The following is a 9,676-nucleotide window of genomic DNA, read 5'->3' as shown; positions in this document are numbered from 1 at the left end:
AGTTCAACAGTGAAAAGACCATTCCAGGCATCAGTGGAGCATGGAAAACAAGATCATAAGGAGAGGATATGGGCAATGCACCTAATAAAATATCAGGGTATCTAGCTGTAGAGGGGAAAATGTAGGCTTGAAGGCAGAGTCCTCAAGTCTGCCTAACTATGCCTACCACTGACTTTGGGGGAAATCCTAAACAAAATGTTTCTTCTCTTTAGCCCCAGATTCTTCAGTTGTAAAGTGAAATATACATGCACATACATATGGAGACTGTTATTACCACTTTGACTGCTCCTCAGAAAAATTCAGAGAATAACCACAGTGACCAAGAGGCTGGAACAGGGTATTAACATCTAATTCACCACGACTATTTGTTCAGCACTGGACTGCTCCCTGCTTGTTACTGTGATCCAAAGGTCTCAAGAAATCTTCTTAAATCTTAGTGCTTGGTTGACTCTCCCTTTTCATGTTTTAATTCCCTCTGCTACATGCTTGTTAACTCTTTGCCCATACTGGAAAGAATCATTTCCAGAGATGGAAGTTGAGCAACTCCCGAGGAATCCAAGTACAGTATGGGTCTGATGGCTTGAAAGTTAGAGGTGCCATGTTCTTAGGGATGTATTGTGTTCCCTCTCCCTGAAGGGCTTACAAATAACACATAGGAAGAGAAGACATGAATGAATTAAAGGACCTGATGGTGCATACTAACAGACACAATAAGATTGGCATGGGACTACATGCATAAATGTAGTTCACAGATGAGTACAACTCTCTTAGCCTAACTTAGAGTGTTGGAGGGGCATCGAAGCAGGGTCCTTGGACATCACAGGACCAGGCAGGCCTCTGATGAGACATGAATAGTTAGAACTGCAGAAGACATATCAGACAGGTACGGCAGCAAATGGTTAAATAGAGCTTTCCATGACAAGAGCACTCACTTGTCCAAGTGTCTCTGGACAATGTACCCAAGTGCTTGTGCCTTCTATTTGAAGCCAATGTTCAGAGTAATATTCTGACAAGCACAATTACTGACTGAGGAAAAAGTGATTCCCTTTATTGGTAGGGAAATTAAAATTTTGATTCTATTTGATTCAGAAAGAAATTTCCCTGAAATATTTTTCTCTGTAGTGGCCATAAATTTAAATATTATTATATTCCACATTAAAAGACACAAGAAAAGAGAGAGGTTGTAAAGAATGGAATTCTACAGTATCTCATATGTCTAAACTCACACATTTCCAAACTAGTCTGTAGAAAAACACAACAGATTAACTGTAGGAAAGAACGTCTGGAGAGAATTTCTGCTGTTGGCATGTCAGTTCCTACTCTGTCCCCTGTCTTCCAACTGGGCCCTCTTGATAGGAGTGTTTGGTTGATTAAATACACCTCTGTTTTGGGTTGTGAGACTGCATGGGTCTGCACCAGGTCCTCTGCGTACATGCTGTGATTCTTTAGCTTGGGGTTTTTGTGGGACTCATAACTGTGGGAGTGGGGGTACCTCTAATCTTTTGCCTCTTCATGAGACCTTATTTCCTCTGCTGGATTGCCTCATCCAGCCTTGATATATAGTCTTATTGCATCTTATTATGTTGAGTTTGGTTGATATCCTTTGGACACCTGCTCTTTTCTGAAAGGAAACAGAGGAGCAGCGGATCTGGGGAAGAGGGGATGTTGGGGGGTGGGGGACTGGGAGGAGTGGTGGGAAACTGTGGTCAGGATGTATTATATAAGAGAAAAATAAATAAATAAATAAAATACAGTAAATCAAAACTAAGCCTCTGTTGAGTGTGTCAGATCTGATCAAATCCCGGAACATCGAGACACCAAGATGATCTATATATGGGTCTCAAGGATACTGTAGCTTGGCTTCCAATGCCAAGTCTGACAGCTATGATCATTATTGTAGTGTGAAAATACACAGCCTGGAGGGAAATTCTGGAAATGACAATGTTGTCAGGTGTGTTAGCATGGGCAGTTAGGGGTATTGGACTGTTAAAACATGTCCTATATGTTTTTCTTTTTTTATTTAAATTAGAAACAAGATTGTTTTACATGTCAATCCCAGTTCCCTCTCCCCCCTGTCCTCCCGTACAACCCCCCCCAACTAAAACCCTACTTATCACATATCCTTTCTGCTCCCCCTGGAGGGTGAGGCCTTCCATAGGGTGTCATCAGAGTCTATCGTGTCTTTTGGGATAGGGCCTAGGCCCACCTCCATGTGTCTTGGCTCAGGGAGTGTCCCTCTATGTGGAATGGGCTCCCAAAGTCTACACCTATGCTAGGGATAAGTACTGAACTACTACAGGAGGTTCCATAGATTTCCGAGGTTTCCTCACTGAAACCCATGTTCCTGGGGTCTGGATCAGTCCCATGCTGGTATCCCAGCTATCATTCTGGGGACCAAGAGCTCCCCAATGTTCAGGTCAGCTGTTTCTGTGGGTTACACCAGCCTGGTCTGGACCCCTTCACTCATCACTCGTCCTTCTCTGCAACTGGATTCCAGTTCAGTTCAGTGAGTAGTTGTGGGTGTCTGCTTCTACTTCCACCAGCTTCTGGATGAGGGCTATCAGGTGGCATATAAGTCAGTCATCAATCTCATTGTCAGGGGAGTGCATTTAAGGTAGCCTCTCCTTTGTTGCTTAGATTGTTAGCTGGTGTCATCTTTGTAGATCTCCAGACATTTCCCTAATGCCTGATTTTAGGGTTACAGAGAAATTATTTCAATATCAGCATAAAACCACTTACATGAAAACAGAAGATAGAGCAGAAACTCAGAAACTAGCAGCGTATCGGAAGAAGAGGTGGTAAGAGGTGAAGATGGCCCCAATACATATATTCTTGGAAGACTGTCTTTAGGAAACCCAACACTATGGGATGCACACCAATTTTATTAAAGTGTTGTAATTCAGTTCTTGTTATAGTGGTCAACCCCTTGCTATACAACCTCATAGAAATCCAATTTGTGAACACTTTCTGTATTCTTTGCTCTTAATAAAATTTGAACCTGTAGGAAACACAACAAATAAAACAAAAATCGACTTTGACAGTTTTCCATATATCCTACCATAGAACACAACACTATACTATATGATTTCCATATACCATGCCATACTACACAACACTATACTATATGATTTCCATATACCATACTGCATAACACTACACTATATGATAAAGTAAGTGTAGTGTCATTTGCCCCTGCAACTAAAACCTAAGCAGGGTTCACTGTTCCCAAAACTATGAATGGTCTCTGGCATAGTAGATGTGAGATGAATGAATGGGAAATGACCTCTTTGTGGGAGGGAATTTTGCATAGATGCAACTAATTCAAACAATGAGGAAGCCAACCAATAACTTTGAAATCAGGTATTCCCTTAAACACAGCAACCTTTGTCAGTCCTCTTTATATATTCTTAAGGCCACTTCATCTTATTCCTCTAACCATGTTCCATTTCTTTAAGGAAAGTTTGGTGGGAAAGGATATAATTTGTAGAAAAATTTCTTTGCTCTATAACACCCCAAACAACTCATTATGGTCTCTTTGTTGTAAAACACAAAATCCATTTTATAGACCATGCACATCAAAACAGTGTGTGGGCTTTGGGGTGAAGGGAAGAACTACAGCTTGAAGAATGAATTATAATGCACTTCATAATGCACTTTTATCAAATGACAATTTCCTTTAGTTCGACAGAAGTAGTCTGTGGACCAAATATTTAATAACCTAGGTGACTGTTTTATTGGTGGTTTTTCTTGCCTTTGGGTTTAAACATTACAAACATTATGACTGGATTACGCAGCATTCTGGCTGAGGGATGACTAGACACACCCAGCCACTCCCAGCAGCAACTCAAAGGAGCTTTGTTATGACACGCTCCTCAGTGTAATCTCTCCTCTCTCTCTCTCTCTCTCTCTCTCTCTCTCTCTCTCTCTCTCTCTCTCTCTCTCCTCTCCTCTCCTCTCCTCTTCTTCTTCTTCTCTTTCTTCCCCTCCCCTCTCCTCTCTTTTCCAAGTTTCAGTAATACATTCTTGAGCATTCTCCTGAGACATCTATAAACCATCAGATGTTTGTGCTTCACTGGGAAATATGATTCCCATTGACTCCTATGACCTTTCCCCAGCAGGAAAGAGAAGAATAATGTTAATCTTGCACTTTTCCAACAGTTCATGGGAAGTCCACAAGTCTCACACCTACTCATTGAGGACTATTATCTCTTTTGCTCATGTGAAGAAACCGAGCCAAACAAGAAAAGGAAAGATTAATTGTCCTGAAGTTTATGACTAAGACAGAAAAATATCTATAATGTATATACATATATAATTGTAGACCTACATACATACCTTCCTAGTTGGGTTTTACTTTTGTCTTATATTGTTACACTTTTTGAGACAGATCTCATAAAATCCAGGCTGGCTGTGATCTTCTGTGTAATGGACGTTGGTTTTGAACTCCTGATTATCTACTGGCTCTACCTACTGGCTGCTGGGATTACCAACATATGCTGCTCTGTCAGGCTAAGCCTTAGATCTTTGAATAATGAAGCTATACTCCATTGTGAGCAGTGATCTCCTTGCTGCGCAATGTATCTACTCCATTGTGAGAATCTGTTCCATGCTGTTTCTATTAACAAGCTGTAGGTTTTTCCTAGTAGAAGAAATATTAAATCATCAAGTTCAATATAAAAGCTGCTTCTATGTGATGAAAGGGCCTCGCCCAGTGCCCTGTTTGAGAATGTATTAATAAGGCCTTTTATACATGCCTTGTGAGAGCTTCTTACATAAGGTTTGTTTTGTTTTTGTTTTGTTTTGTTTTGTTTTTTTAAACAGAGTCTCTCTATGTAGCCCTGGATGTCCTAGAAGTCATTATGTAGCCCAGGCTAACCTCCCTGTGCCTCCCAAGTGCTGGGATTAAGGGTGTGAGCCCTCACTCCAGGCTTATAAGGTTTATTTTTACAAAACCATCTAGATGAAAAGGAAAACAATACAAGTATGCAGTGTGCCTGAGTAACTTCTTCCATGTCACAAGGTAGTGAGTGGTAGAAACATATTAAAACCAGGCATGCTCCTAACAAATACAATGTTCTATGTTATTCAATTCTCTGGTCATTGATCTTAGATTTAAGGTGTCTATTTCTGAATAGATTGAAAGAAAGACACTTTAAAGACCACTCATAACCATGTGATGACAGGATCAGTTCCATGAGATGTAAAGTATAGAAATTCACAGATCTCAGAACTCTGACCTCAACAGCTGGGAAAGAAGAGAATTTTTAGGAGGGCAACAAAGGAATTTGTATCAACAGAATGTGTGAATCTACTTATCTCATACATGTCTCTATGAGGGACTTTTTAGGTAAGAACTCTAAACCCGGGCTCTCCCTCCTGTCCAGTAGCCTCAATCTCTTCCATCCCAGGGGGGCTCTTTTCACTTGCTCTAACTACAGTTGCTTCCCATTTAGAGAACTGAGGCCAGACGCTTTGCTGAGCCCTGTTCTATACTTCTACTCTGTAATTCATGTGCATATATTATTTGCATTTGAGTTCAGTCCCTTCCTGAACTGCAAACCACATGAAGGGAAGGGTCCATAGTTAATGTGTTCTTAGGGCCTGGCTATATAGTGTCCTCAGAATGATTCATAAGTTATTGAAAGATGGAGCCTAGGAAAGGGGTAGGATCATCACAGCTCTGATGTTGCTTCCTCCTGAAGGGGAGGAATCTCCTGATAGAGTCACAGCTGAATAGACTCCTGAGAGATGGCAGGAACTGGTTGGAGGCAATGGAGTGCTGGGGCATGCACTAAAAGTTTATGTCTCTTCTTTTCCCTCTCCTCCTCTTTTCTCTCTCTCTCACTCTCACTCTCTCCACACCTTCTCTGATGTTCTACCTCACCATAGGCCACAGCAATAGGGTGAAATGATTCTATACTGAAATCATAAGACAAAAAATATATCTTTGTTGGTGGGAGAGATGGTTCAAGTGATTAAGTAAACTGATCTTCCAGAGGACCTGGGTTTGATTCCTAGCTCCAACGTGACAGCTCACAAGCATGTGTAACTCCAGCTTCAAAGGATCCAATATCTCCTAGCCTCCAGGGGTACCAGGCATGCACATGGCACGCAGACATGTATACACCAAAGCATTCATGCACATAATATAACATTTTAAAAGAATAAATAAAGAGCCGGGTGTTGGTGGCATACGCCCTTAGTCCCAGCACTCGGGAGGCAGAGACAGATGGATCTCTGTGAGTTCAAGACATATATATTATATATATTATATATATATATATATAATATATATATCTCATAAAGTTAAAATGAAGTTACAGTGGGGACAACTGTGTCCCTGCTAGACACCAGAGGCTAACCAAAAAGCCCAGTGCCAAGAATGGGTTACTCATTTTGGAGTCACTGGCCAGAGAGGTGCCAAAGACTCCCAAACATCACAGATGACTGTCACTTCTCTTTGCTCTTTTTTACCCTCCAGGAGTTGATGCTAAGCCCCTATGGTTGAAGACACCACATACATGAGTCATACAACATGGTAAAATCAAGTTGATACTGACCTGCAAGCTTCGCACTGACTGGTTCACTTTCATGGTGCTAGTGGTGGTGTGCAAACTATTTGAGGAGAAAAGTAATCAATTATAGCTGGCTATGAAACCTTCACGATACAATAATGACTTGCCTGGCAAAGCATACCCACTGAAACAATAGTGGCACAAATGTCATGGGACTTACAACCATTTTCTGATAGGATTCAAGTCCCATTCTACACAAGGAAACACATACCTGACACCATTACCAAGCCAAGAACTTGCGGCTAGACAGGTCATAAGCCCTAGGGGAGAACCTTTTACTGTTATTCTGCTAAATGGACAGACCATTAATCAATGACCTATCATTACACCCATAGATCAATGCATGCATCCCCCAATCTGAGAAGACTCTATTTGCAATAGATGGTCATGAACACAAAGGCTCAAAGCTGGCCAAGGTGCAGAGAATTACACATGGTAGAATGTCCAGTCATAAATGAGACATCTATATCACATACCTTTCTCAAGTTCAAAGATCATGATGAAGAGGAGATAGAAAGGATGTAAGAGACAGAGACAGTGAATGAATATAAGGAAATGTTCTGGACACAGCAGGGCAGTTGCACATATGAATTCACATTGGTTTCAAAAGCATTCGCAAGGCCTTTGCAAGTCCAAGCCAGACCAAATCTCAGCATGAAGATGGGTCTTGAGTACAAAATCTCACCCCTAGCTATGGAGCTAGAGGCAACCGTTAGCTACCAAAGAAAGGAAAGAATGTTTTCTCCAAGAACTAACCACACTTGGGTGGGAAATCATACACCCAATAATATTTGGGCAGCACAAATTGGTATTGATGTTTTTTGTTTGTTTTATTTTTGTTTGTGGGTTTTTGTTGTTGTTTTGTTTAAGGATACAAAGTCGGGTGGGTAGGGAAGAGAGGGGAGATCTAGGAAGAGCTGGGGCAGAGAGTGAACATAAACACATTGCACAAAACTCTCAAAGAATTAAAATTAATTCTTACATTGTTTCAAGTGTGTAGTCACAGGAATGAAAAGCTTATCAACACATGCGTATCCATACTTCCTTTCCTAGAACTCACACAGTAAACTTTAAATAAAGTTATTAAACTTCTTGACCTCTAAAGGGCCACAGGAAGGGATTCCTAGGACAGACTGAGTATCCTTTATCCAAAATTCTTGGAACCAACGTCTTTTGTATTTCATGTTTTCCCCCTAATTTTTTATTCCTGTATAAAGAATAGATATCTTGGGACTGGGACCCAAGCTTAAACACATAATTCATATATTTTGTGGTGGTATCTTGCTTATAGAAATAAAGCCTGTCTGAAGGTCAGAGAATGGAGCTTGCCACTGGCTAACCGTAGAGGTCTGGAGGTCTGTACAACACACAGGAAGTGAGATAGCTGGGCAGAAACAGTATATAAGCAGGGAGAAACAGGAACTTGCTCTCTTGTCTTCTGAGATGCTAAGGAGGTAAGGTGTGGTGGTGGGTTGTTCTTTCTTCTCTCTGATCTCTTAGCATGTTCCTCTATATCTGACTTTGGATTTTTATTATCTAGACCAATTAAGAACTCCATTTACATATTTTGTGCACTACTTAAAGACCCAGCCTGAAGGTGATTTTATGTAATATTTTAGTGCATGCCTTTTAACTTTGCCCCATTTCCATTTATGTCAACACTCAAAAAGTTTCAGTTTTGGGGTTTTCAGGTTTGTGGTGCTTAGCCTAGATTAGAACCAGTAAATTGTGTAGCAATGGCATGGTGGAGGCAATGATTTTATGAAAGGAAGTAGGTGCCCAAAGAGAAAGTGCTATTTTAGTTGTGTGTGAGTATGCACATGGGAACCCACCCATGGAAGCCAAAAGAGGACACTGGGTGTCCTGCTCTACCCTCTCTGCATATACCCCTGAAAGAGGTCTCTGGCTCAACCTAGAACTTCCCTTTTGGCTGGGTGGGCTGGCCAGCTATTCTGAGATCTGCCTGTATCTGCATATGGTGTTATGCCTGGCTTTTTTACATGGGTACTTGGGATTTAAACTCAGGCCCTTGTGCTTGCTCAGCAAACACTTGCCCACTGATCCATTCCCCAGCCTCTATTTTACTATTCTGAAGCAAAAGTCAGAAAGAATTAGAGTAAGGAAATCAAAGCTTTTTGCTCCAGCTAAGTGGGAATGCTTGTTTACCAGCTCCTCACCATGCCCTAGCATCTGGATCACAAGGGAAGATGGGGGAGGGTGGGAGACAGAAGAAGCACACACAAACTGTTAGTCCTAGACACAAACTCCCAGAGACTGCAATTGCAGAGGTCTTGTGTCAAGCCCAGGAATCACGATTAGTCCAAGTGACATAAAATCGGTTGTTTACAGACTTTCACATTTAGAGACAGGGGCCACCAGAGTGCTCAGCATTGCCCCAGGTTACCCATGATTTTTGTTAATTATGGCATGAGACTTCGTGGTTCCCAATATCTTATTTACTCTGTGCTCAATAAACGAACTCACTTTGCCTCATCTCCTACATCTGTGAAACAGGGAGTTACATTAGCAACTCCTCACAGGGCAAGAATGAGGAACATAAAAAGTGCTTAGAACCCACTCTGAGTAAAAGTGCAACAGACAGATGCTATAGTTCCTCTCGCTAAAGCTGTAGTGGAGTTATGAGCCTCAGAGAGACTCGTCTCACTTCTTTAGAAGGAATAGAGAGGAAAAGGTCAATTACTTTCACCTAAAACAAAGTGAGTGGATTTGATTGACTATATCACAAATGCACACAACCGTACACATCCACACACACACACACACACACACACACACACACACACACACACACACACACACATTTATGTGACGGTTTCACTTTCTTCCTTTAGGTCATAGTGTCTTATAAACAAAATAAGTGAGAATAAAAGAAAATATGTGCATACTTACAAAGTCCAGTTAAGGAGAGGTCAGCACCTGGGCCACAGTGGTGTCCGAGGGCCACAATACTGCTGGGGCCATACTGATTTGAGTGGCTTGTGCTGCCACCTGGGGCCATGGTGATATCTGGGCTCAGATTGTGGCCAAGGACCATGTCAGGGTCTGTGGTCCTACTACAGCTGGGTCTGTGTTGATGTCCA

This window comes from Cricetulus griseus, chromosome 5 (genome assembly GCF_003668045.3).
Source record: "Cricetulus griseus strain 17A/GY chromosome 5, alternate assembly CriGri-PICRH-1.0, whole genome shotgun sequence".
Classification (NCBI taxonomy): Eukaryota; Metazoa; Chordata; class Mammalia; order Rodentia; family Cricetidae; genus Cricetulus; species Cricetulus griseus.
This window is presented reverse-complemented; position numbering follows the sequence as displayed.